Below are 13,132 nucleotides of genomic sequence, written 5' to 3'. Positions count from 1 at the left end.
GTTAGGACAAGGACTGGCATTTGTGACAGAGAGAAGAGAACCTTTAGTGGGTGTGGGTACCAGTGTTCCAGAAGCCCCAGTGATTCCTGGATAGAACCAAAGAAGACAACGCAGGACAGAGCAGGTATTGTTGGGTGTGATTCTGCTTGGGAATGCCCATAGGAAGACATTTGTGACATTGATAATGCATTCAACAGTGCTGTTCATTCATCGATTCATCTTACCTCATGGAGTGCTTTCTATATTCATTCCGGCACCAGCCTCACCCTCTGGAGCTTACAGACAATGTCAGAAGAATTTTTAAATTTTATTTACAATATATAGTTACAGTGCTTGTGATGTGCGAGGTGTTCCAAGCATTTTCGAAACATTAACTCCTTTAATACTCTCCGTGTTCTTACAAATTAGGTACATTTGTCATTCTTGCCAACAACAGATGAAGAAACTGAGGCACCGATGAGGTAAGTACTTTGCCCTCTACCAATAAATATCTAGGAAGTGACTGAGCTGGAATTTGAACATAAGATGTTGCTCCATATTCTCTGCTCTTAACTATGATGTTTACCCTCTAAGACTTCACACCACGAAGACACTGGACCAGCTTATCCATTTTCTTGTTACATCAAGTAGCCCCATTCTTGGATCTGTGTCTGAGAAAGATACTATTTGCATCGAAACTGTTGCACATACACACCCAAGTGACTTCTAGCAGTATCCTCTGTCCTCGAAAATTCATAGAGAACATTTCAAAACCTTTCTTGCCCAGGCTGGGAGGCCTTCTAGGGAATCCCACTGTTCCTCTAAGAAGCCAAGGGCAGGCTGGGAGTTGGGTCTCAGGGGAAAGGCAGCCTCAGGAGTTACCATGGAATTACAAAATTGATGGGATGGTCTCAGCAGTAACTGAATTCAGGATCTGGTAGTGTTTCAGGCTGGGTGGCAATTTTCTGGCTGTGGGTATAGGGGCTGGTGCTGCATTACAAGGAGAGGGGATGGCTCTCTGTGTTCTTGGGGAAACCAGGACCCATGAAAGAGCGAGAATGAGAGTTTCTTTTCACAATGGACTTGTGATGGCAAAGATTCAGCCCAGAAGAGACAGTTATGTGCCTGGGGTAACCAAAAGCTGCATTTGCTTCCACCAAAGCAGAAAGCCCTTCTTCACGGACTCATTTTATCCAAATGAGACCAAGAAGGAGGAAATAATGTGATGCTCTTGCAGGTGTGAGATCCCTGACAGTGGAGACTGTGCCTGGGAAGTTCTGAAAGGCCTCACAGAGATGCCATTTGCTGCAAGCAGAATGATAAGTGTAAGCCATGCCTGCCTATGTCTGGGAAGAGTTAGTGTGTCAGGGAGAAGGCACCACTGGTGCAGACTCAGGAAGAAGTAAGTTTGACTAGAGAAGGTCAGAAGGTGGCAGTGTGGCTGGAAGGAGCCTGAGAAGAGAGAGGAGGGGAGATGGGGACAGGCAGGGCTGGATCATGGGACTCGGTAGACTGATAGTTTCTGTTCCTCTCTGATGACATTGCTCCAAGACCTTGCACCTAGAGAGTAAAAATACTTAACATCTCACAAATTCCGTGGGCCAGGAATGAGGCACGGCTTAGCTGGGTGCCTCTGCCTCAAGGTCTCTCTGAAGCAGGGGCTGCATTTCTATTGAGGCTTGACTCGGGGAGGATTTGCTCCCAAGTTCACTCACACACATGTCGTCAGGATTCATTTGGACTGAAAGTCTGAGTTTCTATCTGTTTGTTGGCTGGGCACGGCCTCTGTTCTCTCCTATGGAGCCTCTACATAGGGCAACTGAAACGTGGGCACTTGCTCTCGCAGTTCCAGAGACAGGTGAGAGAGATGGAAACAGGAGGAGGGAGAGAGGGAGAGAACTCAAAAAAATGAGTAAGAGGGAAGGCACGGGCTTTTTTTCATTGAGCCTTGGATGTGACATCCCATCCCCTTGGCTGTATTCTGTTGTTCAGAAGCCAGTTACTAACCACTTAGAGGTTGCACAAGGATGTGCACTAGAAGACAGCGAGCCCGTTGTGGAGGCTGCCCGCCACATAGGCCAACATGAGGCACTTTGGTCTGATTCTAAGTCAAACAGGAGACCATGGAAGTTTTAATGCCAGTGAATGACAATATCTGACTTTCCTCTAATTTCGGCCCTTTAAAGGTGCAGACCTGAAAACAAGGCCAAGAGGGGCAGTGACTTTCCCAAGATCACAGAGCTGGAACCCAGGCCTGCTTTGAGAGGTATTCCACGCTACATCCCACCCCTTCTTGTCATTCTTTCATCTCTAAGTTTGTGCATCAGACACATGTGACACCAGCCTGCAGGTGTTGTCAGTATTATCTCTTAGACACCTGACAATGTCCCTGGGAAGCTATTTCTAACATCATCCCCATTGTGCAGGTTGAGAGATTGAGGAGGCCCTGAGAGGCACAATGATGTTTTCAGGACACAGACCTGGTTGGAAAAAAGAGATCTGGACTCAGCTGTGTGTCCTCCAACTGGAACCCTGGTTCCATTCTCAAGGTCCTGTGTGGGGCGCTGTGCTGGATATTTGCCTACTGCTATGGAGATGACATGGGCAAGGAGGGTGAGAGTCAAGAGCCGAGAGGGGGTTTTGGGTGGGTGTGGTTGATGGAAGGGGACCAGGTAATGGAGCCTTGGAGAAGTGTTCACCTCCTTGGCGACAGGCCCCAACAGAACTTAGCACTCTGGTCTCCAGGCACCCACATTAGACATAGCTTCCTATTGAGCTCACTTGAGTGGAGACACTCAACACAACAGGATGTTCTTGTCTTGTATCCCAACTCGTGGAGGCTCTGGCTTCTGGAAAGCCGAGAATTAATGAGAGTCTTTTCAGTCACTGTAGACATTGGCTCAGCCCTCACCTGCAACACCTCTGGCCGTCTGGCAGGAGGAGCCCTCAGGTAACACAGGACAGGCCACTCCAGGTCAGGCCACAGCTGGATCCCACCTGGAGACCCCCACAAACCTTGACCCTCATTTTGTGTCAGGGGAGTACAGTGAGGGACGGTGGGGCTGAGCAGGGACCCACCCTGGGCAGGAGCAGATTGCTCGGTGTTGGAAGCCTGGCAGTGTCATGTTCCTAGCCCAGGTTGTGGCTGGCAGGATGGGAAGGTGAGTGCTGGGGACCAAGCTCCTTTACCCGTATGTTAATCCTGAGCTCTCTGGGTGTCATCTCCTTCCCTCTCTGGCTGGAGGTCTAGGCAGATGCCCCTCTGTACCTGATCTGTTGTGGGAGTTTCCCCCCGTGGCCAAGTCGAGGCAGGCCTCTGAGACCTTGTGGCCTGGCTCTTGGGCACTGTCTTTGCAAAGCTGCACACAGGAGATGGTCGAGGAGCTGGCGGATAGCTTCGGCTACTCCCTCTCTCCGGAGAGGGGGCAGGTGCACCATGCCACCAAGAATGACCAGGGCTGGTCTGAGGTGAGAGTGGGCACAGATGGGTCTCCCTATCCAGGACCCTGAGATGACCAGGGCTGGCTCAGAATCCAGAGTCAAACTGAGATTTCCCCGGGTACCTAACAGGGCTGTCCCACCTGAGTGTCCCATGTTCCCATTCCCAAAGGAATCTGGACTTCCCCTCCTCCCCACCAGCTGCCTAGGAGGGTGGGAAGTCCCTCTTTGCACATTCCTAGGAAGATTAGCAGAAACATTGGCCTTGTTTTCACTTCCCACTAGGATGTGAGTATCTTTGAATTTTGCCTTTTTCTGAACCTGGGACCCCCATAATGAGGGTCTCAAAACTCCCTTTAATGTAAGAGAAAGAACCATCAGTGTCTTTTTGAAGTCAACAGGATTCTCACAGGGTATGTCTGCCCTCTACATTGTCTCCAAACTAGGGAGGGGTGGGCCTCCCACAGAACATTTCCCTCCAGGTCAAGGGCAAATGAAGCTTCGGGCAGTTTAGAGGGAAGTTCTGTCAGCCTTCATTTGGGGCGGTTCTCAGTTCTGACCCACAGGACCTTGAGAAGCCCCTTGGCATGCCTAAGCCTCTGTTCTCATCTCTATAGAGGGGGTGTCTGTTGAGGATTCACTGGGCTGGTGATCATCATACAGGGAGGTCTGTTGTTCCTCAGAGAACAAATGGCCTTGAGGGAGCTCACTGGAGAATCCTTCCCCCCCAAACTCAGATTGTACTTTGAAAGCCCACAACCTTGTTCAGTGTGGGAGCTCCTGTCCCTCCTGTAGCACACGTCCCTGAGGGGCTGGGGGTTCCTGGGTGAGATGTAGACCTCCATCCTCCCGGTGGTTCACGGTGATGCCACTGACTCTATGTCCCTCCTCGTCCCACACAATGTGAAGATGAGTCCACTGTGTATCTAAATGAGGTCTGCAGGATGGGCACCCTCTAGGCAGGTGTGATGGAGAAGCTGACAGAGTCCATGGTCCCAGCCTTCCCGGGTAGAATCATCTGCAATGTCACCACCTTTGTGTGCAACTACTCAGCCTTCAACACTTCCCACCAGGTCCTGGACCAACTGTTTACCAGGTGACTGCCCGCCTCCTCCTCAGCACAGTGGTGACTCTGCCCATGGCCAGCTGTGTGTCTCGGGAATGTCACCACATCTCTCTGAGCCTCAGTTTGCTCCTCTGAAAAGTGGAATTGGGGAGGATGAACTTCCTAGGGTTCTCCCAGGGATGAATGGGGTCAGCCATCCAGGTGCTTCCCTGGTGGCTGGCTCTGCAGAGAGGGCCGTGGGCCATGCTGTGGCTGTTCTTGGTGAGCATTTCTCTGTCCTCCATGAAAATTAGTCTTCCTCTCCCTTCACTGGCTTGTGGCTTTTTGAGTTTGGAAAACTACCTGTAGAGCACCCTGTCAAGGAGTTTGAGATTCCATCCAGCTGGTCTTAGTGCTTGTCCTTGGTATAGCCAATTAGGGATCTCTGGGGCCACAGAGGGGCCCCAGACCCACTCAGATACCTGGGGTGGTTCTGGTTGGAGTTCATTCAACAATTAAGTGCCTACTCCACGCAGGACTTTTGAAGACACTTAGCATAACTCAATGAATGAAGCAGACACCATCCCTGGTCCTCAATTCTACTCTGAGAGTCAGGCAGTCACACTCGAAATCATTCACAGGTACTGTCCACTATACGAACCATGAGATGCCCTTGTATCTTCTTGGACATATGGAGGCATCTTCCCACATTGTGAGTGGGATGATGGACCAAAGGACCACCTAAAAAAATGAGTGGTCTTTGGGTCCAGAAGGAGGGCCTCCTGTCTCTAGAGAACATGTTTGAGGGAGAGTATGGGGCTGTGGCTTTGGCAGGCCTAGCAGAACCCTGCATCTCACTCATCTTTTGATTCTTATGGGAGGGCTGAGTTCTGGTGGCTTCCACTCCAGGAGGACAGGAGTCAAAGAGAGCTGTGGATGGGTCTCAGGCCCCCTGGGAACCAGAATGGAAGCTGGGCTTAGTTGTTCCCTAGAGACCCATCCCACCAGAGTCTCATCTCACTCTGCCTCCCTTTCTCCACATCCACCCCTTTTGGCCACCACCACCAGGTCCAGAGCAGGAGATGCATGATAAAGTTGCTCACAAATCTGCCTGAGTCTTCAGTCCAGTGGCCCTCGTGCATGGAGGGTTGGGGTGGGCTGTATCCAGGCCCTTTGGGAGAAGAGTGTCAGTGGGAACAAGAGACTCCCACAGACTCTGTGTTCAACCTGGTGGATGAGCAGGCCTGCCACTGCAAGGACAGCCACACAGGGTTCAGGGCTGGGATGGGGCTCTCCTCTGGAGGAGAAGAGGCAGGCACAGGGGTCCAGATCCAAACAAGGGTGCTTCAGGAGGGCAGTGTGGAAAGAAAGGCCAGGTCTCTGACTCTGCGGCCCATCTGCTGCTCCTCAGTGCTATCTCTTTTATGGTGGGAAGCTGGCTGGACCAAGGGCAGGATTTCTGGGAGCGCCTGCACTTTCCCTGTTTGACAGTGAAGCTGGCCATTGTTCATGTCAGCTTTGGTGGCTGAAGGGAAATGGAGGTACTGTAGACAATCAGACTGGAGCAGCTTCGGTGCAGATGTGACTCAGCATGTCCCCTGCAGGCAGTGCACACGCCAACCATGTATGTAAACACCTTACGTAACCTGCATAATGTAAACATTGTATGTCATCTGCTGGCTGTATGCCGCCTTTGTCTAGTAGTCATTTAAAAGTGGCCACAAGGGGAGCTGCTGTGCTCCCACCGTCTGTGGGCCAGAGTAAACAAAGAGTATGTCTCCCTTGCCGTTGGCTGCTCACAGCTTTTTTCTTTTCTGTTTTTTTTTTTTTTTTGAGGAAGATTAACCCTGAGCTAACATCTGCTGCCAATCCTCCTCTTTTTGCTGAGGAAGACTGGCCCTGAGCTAACTTCTGTGCCCGTCTTCCTCTACTTTATATGTGGGACACCTACCACAGCATGGCTTGCCAAGAGGTACCATGGCTGCACCCAGGATCTGAACTGGTGAACCCTGGGCCGTGGAAGCATAACGTGCACACTTAACCATTGTGCCACTGTGCCAGCACCTTGCACCTTTTTCAATTCCCCAAGCCCCATAGTCCAGTCCTTGGCTGTTTTTCTCCTGCTTACAATTGACCTAGTCAGCCAGATTCTGGGGTGAGTGGACCTATGGCTCCTGAGGCTGACGGGACGGACATGTGGCCACCCACTAGTATGTGGTTCCTGGTGGTGGAGGTCCTGCTGAATTGGGCTCCTGCAGAAGGATGGGAGTCTGTGGATGGTACCCCAGTCAGCACTGAGACGGCTCTGCGTAGCCTAGGGGAGCAGGTGCCGGAGAAGGCCCAGCGTGCCATGGGGCCGGCTGGCTGTTTTTGACAGCGTTATGCTGCAACATGGATTCTGCCCTGCAGGATGCAACCTGCATACAGGAACTCCAAGCCAAGGAGCATGCCTTGGAGGTGCGGGTGTGGCAGTTGGAACTGGAGCTGGAAATGGTGCCTCGCAGTGAGACAGCAGAGGACACTGAGGTTGGGGACTGCCGAGGATGGGGACGTGGAGGAAACATGCCCTCTCCATGCTTGGCCAGTAATCCAGCAAAAGGTAAAGCATGAGCAACCCTTGGGTCTAGGAGGTGTCGCCCAAGGAGCCTCGATTGTGACAGAGTTCATGGCATAGTCCCCTTATACGCCAATGGAACTGTGGGACCTGTGTAAGCAGTGCAGGCAACAGCTGGGTGAGCCCATACTGGCCTGGCTCCTGTGGCTATGGGATGAGGGGGCGGATAGTATAATCTGTACTTCTGACGAGATGGAGAAGCTGGCCTCCATCACGTTGCCCCCCTCCATCTGGCAGTGGTTCCAGAATAGCTGCCAGCTAGGCCAAGGGCAGGGAAATCACTCCATGATGGAGTGGGTGACAGCTGCCGCCCGGACTGTGTGGGATAACGCCGGGGAGCTCCTGGAGACTGTGAGCCAATGGCAGACCTATGCGGAACTGGTGCAAGTTATCCGTGAGTTGGAAATGTGGCAAGCCATTTTTAACCTTCATACCCGGGGGCCCAATGATGAGTGCTTTATGTCCAGGATGAAGGACTTGGTCCTTAACTCAGCCCCATCTAATGCTTTTGGGTCCTTGGTGGCCATGAGGTAACCACTGCAATGGCCACTTTGGGGGATGTAGAAGGCTGACAGAAGGAGAAAACCAAGCGTGTCACACGGTGAGTGGTGCCAAAGCTGAGAGCAGGCTTGGCAGAGAAAGGGCCTAAACAAGTTACCTGCATGTAAAAGTGGGTAGACCTGCTAGCCTCAGGCATTGATCAGATGAAAATAACTGGCAGCCGAATGCTGTCTTGGTGGCACTGTGGCATCAGTTGAAGCCTGAGCAACAGTTCTAAAAGACTGTGGAAAGGCGAAAGAATCCCAGCAAGAACAGGCAAGTAAGCCTCCAGGACTTTACACAGCCCTGAGGTGAGGAGCCCATGTACCTCTTTGACTAGGGGAGAGGCCGGAGTGCCTGGCTTGGGGGACCCCTGGAGGACTGGAGGCCACATGTGGAACTTGCGATTTACCGGTCCCCCACAAATGTGCAGCGTGCGCTGGCATTGGTAGATACTGGAGCTGAGTGTAGTCTGATTTATGGCAACCCGGATAAATTTCCAGGGAAGCTGGCATATGTTGATGGCTTGGAGGCCATACTGTGAAATTGAAGCCAGTGTCTCTGTCCCTTGGCATTGGCTGTTTGCTGCCCCAAGTGTACACAGTGTCTGTGTCTCCTATCCCCGCGTATGTTCTGGGGGTAGACGTCTTGCCAGGACTGCGCCTGCAGATGACCATGGGCGAGTTCTGCCTACGAGTGCGTGTGGTTAAGTCTGTTGTCCAGGGGCATACACACCACCTGCTGCAAGTGTTGCCGGTGCCACGACATGTAGTGACCACCCAACAGTATTGCCTCACAGGTGGACATGAGGAGATCACACAGACCATTGCAAAAGTAGAAGAGGCTAGGATCTTGCAATCCACCCAAAGCCCTTATAATTCCCTGGTTTGGCGAGTGAGGAAGGCTGACGGCACATGGTGTATGACTGTGGATTACTGGGAATTAAATACAGTGACTCCTCCATTGCATGCTGCTGAGCCCTCAGTGCATGACATAATGGATCAACTGACAGTCCAATTGGGACAGTACCACTATGCTGTGGACCCTGCTTTTCCACCGATATTCCGGCTGAGAGTCAAGATCAGCTTGCCTTCACCTGGGATGGCAGACAGTGGACATTTTGTGAGTGGCCACAAGGGTACCTGCCTAGCCCCACTATTTGTCATGGCTCATGGCTCAGGATTTAGCTGCTTGGACTCACAGTGATACAGTGCTTGTGTTTCACTATATTGATGATGTTATGTTAACCTCTGACTCTTGCAGATCTACAGCAGACTCCTGAGTCCCTGTGGAAGCATCTGGCAATGTGGTTGGGCGGCCAATGATGCCAAAGTCCAGGGACCTGGCTTATCTGTCAAATTCTTGGGGGCTGTCTGGTCGGGTAAGATGAGGGTGATACCTGAAGCAGTCATTGACAAAATACAGGCGTACCCCCTGCCAACAACTGTAGCTCAATTGCAAACATTTCTGGGCCTGTTGGGGCACTGGTGAGTGTTTATCCCTCGTTTAGCCCAGGTGGTGAGGCCCCTATATGCTGTGGTAAAGAAGGGAGCCCTGTGGGACTGGACAGATGCTGCAGACCAAGCATTTAAGGCTGCCAAGAGTGCTGTGCAGCAGGCACAAGCTTTACAGGTGGCTGACCCAGGACAGCCATATGAATTGGACGTCCATGTTACCCAGGAGGTTTCGGCTGGGGCCTGTGGCAGCTTCACCACTGGGTACGAGCCCCTGTCGGGTTCTGGTTCCAACTATGGAAAGGAGCGGAAATACAATGTTCTCTAGTGGGGAAACAGTTGGCAGCCACCTATGCCACCCTGATAGTGTGTGAGGCTATCACACGAATGGCCCCTGTTCAGCTTAGAACCATGTCCCCTATTCAAGGATGGCTCCGGTCATGGGCTACCCGTCCACAGTCTGGCGTGGCCCAGACCCCTACCTTGTCACAGTGGGGGGCTTATCTAGAACAAAGGAGCTCGGTGAGTTCCAGCCCCCTGAGTATGGAGCTACAGAGGGTGTTAGGGTCGGTTGAGTTCCTTGCTGTGGGGGAACAGACTCCTATGGCTCCTCTAGGCATAGAGCCCATGCCCTGTGCTGAGGGAAAGCTCCCGGTCCTGGAGGGTGCTTGGTACACTGATGGTTCTAGTAGAGGGCCAGCTGCTATGTGGACAGCCATGGTTATGCAGCCAAGCCCTGATACCATTTGGTTTGATACTGGCACCAGCCACAGCAGCCAGTGGGCAGAATTATGGGCTGTCTGGATGGTTATCACCCATGAACCAGGGCCCTTAGCTGTTTGTACAGAGAGCTGGGCAGTGTACCGGGGATTGACCCTGTGGTTATCTGTGTGGCAGGCTCAGCAGTGGTTGTCCAGAAACCACCCCATGTCGGGGCAGGCCATGTGGCAGGAACTATGGGCCTTGGGCCATGGAAAAGAGGTGACAGTGTATCATGTTCCCGGCCATATGCCTCTGACTGCTCCTGGGAACGATGAGGCTGATGCTCTGGCCCGTGTGAGGTGGCTGGAAAGAGCCCCGTCTGCAGATGTGGCGCACTGGCTACATTGATGCCTAAATCATGCAGGGAGCAAGACCGTGGGAACAGTGAGTAACACTGGGGGGTACCCCTCACGTGGCAACAAATAATGACAGCATGTCAAGAATGTGCTGTATGTGCCCAGGCCTTTCCTAATAGAAGGAAACCAGTGTCCACACAGCAGCAAGTAGCTGGAGGGCGTGTGCCCTTGGTCTGACGGCAGGTGGACTACATCGGACCATTACCAAAGACCAAAGGCGCTGTGTACGCCTCTACGGCTGTCGATAAGGCCACCGGTTCCCTCTTTGCACGGCCCTGTGCAGCCACAGATCAGAGGCAGACACTTCAGGCCCTGCAGGTACTCTGTGCCTTTTATGGTTGACCCTTGGTCGAGGAGAGCGACAAGGGGACACATTTTACAGGACAAGAAGTCCAATGGTGGGCCAGCACCATGGATGTTCAATGGCTTTTCCATACTCCTTATAACCCGGCTGCTGCCAGGATGATAGGAAGGTATAATGGGCTTTTAAAGCAGGGCTCACACACAGCCACACAGCCTTCCTCCCTGGGAGGCTGGGCAACTCGGTTGCGGCAGGTGCTGATGGTGTTCAATGAACAGCCTCAAAAGGGAGGGCCAGCTCCCACAGAGGCTGTGTCACAGCCCCCACACAGCTGCAAGCAGTGACCACTGATGAGTTACTAAAGCCTGGCTACGGCCGAAATTATGGCCGAAATGGAAACATTCTTTTGCCGGCCCCAACATGTCTCAACATGGGGGAAGTACGAGAATGAGAATGGCCTTGAAGATAAAAGCCCGTTACGGCAAGCGGCTGGCGCCTTGAGCACCCTGGGGACTTGGGGAACAACAAGACATGTCACCTTGTGGGTGACTAGGACTTGGACCCCTCAGGTAACTGTCAGGCTGCCACAGACCGATGCCAGTTCTGTCCTGAAGGGAGCATATGTGATTTCCATGTGGCCAATAATGAGTTCCCCTGTCCTGCTGCATGTGGAGCCAGCTCTTGCAGCGCCTCTGCAAGCAGGAAAGGTGTGGTATCATCAGCTGGGATGGCCCCTGTTGGCAGCCACCCTCTTGTCTCAGGATAAGTGGCTAGCCTGTGTTCTGCCTGAAGGACGTGATTGGCTCCTCCTAGTTCCTATCACTGCTTTGTCCTTTCGCCCATAGACGGAGAGTGGTGAACAGTGTTGCGGAATGGGCGCACACCTAGCTGAGGTGACCAACATAGCTAACTGCTGGGTGTGCACAGAACTGCCCACCAGCACTGCAGAAGGCTCGCTGTGACACATCCACCCTGCTTCAGAAGGGAACTGGACCTGGCTGTGTTCCTGAGGACCTGCTGATGCTCAGTGGGACCAAAGAAGGCACCAAGTGGACCAGTAGCTGTGCTGACAACATGGACGAAAACGGCCCTGGGTGACCCCGAGCCTCTGGGATGACTATGGGTGGTTATGTGGGGAGGCTGTTGTGCTCTGCGTGTCTGTGCCCCCGTGCATAGAGCAACAGAAGGGGGATGTGATAGCAGGATAGGTACCCAAGGAGCTGTGTCAGAAGATCCAGTGAGTGACCCAGCCCAAGTATTGGTGGAATGCCCATCCCTATGTCGGGACAGTCCCCATGGACAGAGTGCCCACGGGCAGTCTCTGGGTCTGTGGTAGTTATGAATGGCCTTATCTCCCGGCCAACTGGACAGGGTGATGCACTTGGGGGTGGCCCTACCTCCCAGCTGCTGTTCGGAGAACTTTGGATGTGTGACCCAGCAATTGGGAGAGGGTAAAAAGGCGCTGTCACTGGGAGAAATGAATGCCCTGGTGGGTTTACCTCCTGGCTGTTCTTAGTCCGTCCGCGGGGACTATTGCTGTGAAGTGGCAGGTTACTGCCTTGACAGAGCATAACGCCCGAGCCCTCAGTCATACAGCCCGGGCCCTGTCTCTCTTAGCTGATGAAGTAGACCAGACCCAGAAGGTCATGCTGCAGAACCACATGGCTCTAGACATCCTTACTGCAGCACAAAGGGGGACCTGTGCAGTTACTGAGGTGCAATGTTGCACGTTTATACAAGATAGTGCAAGGAACATATCGCAAGCCTTGCGACAGGCCAGGCACAAGATCTCGTGGATCCAGACATTGACAGGAGACCCCCTGCAGGAACAGTGATCTAAGTTGTCCTCCTCGTGGCGGTGGGCTCTGACCACATTAGGAGGTATATCCTGTCTCCTGATGGTCATTTGCTGTTCTCTGTATTGCTGTTGTGGAATGTAGGTCCAAGGCATTGGGCTGTGTGCCCATGCCTCCCGCAAACTCCCCCCACTGCTGAGGTCTGATGAGGGTGGAGGGAAGGGAAATGGAGGTACTGTGGACAATCAGACCGGAGCAGCTTCCGGGCTTCTGTGGCTCAGCATGTCCCCTGCAGGCAGTGCATGTGCCATCCATGTATGTAAACACCTTATGTAACCTGCATAATGGAAACATTGTCTGCTGGCTGTATGCCACTTTTGTCTAGTAGTCATTTAAAAGTGGCCACAAGGGGAGCTGCTGTGCTCCCACCATCTGTCTGCCAGAGCGCATAGAGTATGTCTGCCTTGCCACCGGCAGCTTGCACTTTTTTTCAATTCCCCAAGCCCTGTGGTCCAGTCCTCAGCCGTTTCTCTCCTGCATACAGTGGCTCAGACCTGGAGGGCCATGCCTATCTTTTCCCAGTTGAGCTGGAGCATCTCGAGTCCATTGAGGCAGAGTGGGTAGGTGGGGGGACTACAGACTGGGAAGACAGTCTGTGCAGGGGTTCATGGGCCGGAGTTCTCTTAAAGGCAGTGGAGTCTTTCCTGTCTTTGGAAAGGCACAGGAAATGTCAGGTATGTGGGTGAAACTTTCTCTTTATCCTGCTCCAGAGCCAGCTCCAGAGCTCCTGCCACTTCCAGAGCCAGAGCAAGGGCCAGCTCCTGGGCTAGAGACAGGTCCAGCTCAA

At 52.8% G+C, this 13,132-nt stretch overlaps 1 long non-coding RNA gene across 2 annotated transcripts; it reads left to right on the top strand.

Moving 5' to 3' along the window:
- The first annotated feature begins 678 nt into the window (after window positions 1–678).
- LOC139046551 (uncharacterized) lies at window positions 679–10,339 on the top strand. Of its 2 annotated transcripts, XR_011506689.1 has the most exons (5): window positions 679–1,304; window positions 2,166–2,245; window positions 6,872–7,061; window positions 8,880–8,997; window positions 9,968–10,339. It is a non-coding gene; the product is annotated as an uncharacterized lncRNA (long non-coding RNA). The 2 variants fall into 2 exon arrangements; XR_011506688.1 differs by having other exon boundaries at window positions 8,880–10,339.
- Window positions 10,340–13,132: the final 2,793 nt, after the last annotated feature.

The sequence above is a fragment of the Equus asinus genome, chromosome 11 (assembly GCF_041296235.1).
Source record: "Equus asinus isolate D_3611 breed Donkey chromosome 11, EquAss-T2T_v2, whole genome shotgun sequence".
In the NCBI taxonomy this organism is placed as follows: domain Eukaryota; kingdom Metazoa; phylum Chordata; class Mammalia; order Perissodactyla; family Equidae; genus Equus; species Equus asinus.
Note: the sequence above shows the minus strand (reverse complement) of the source record. Positions and strands in the feature narration are given on the sequence as shown.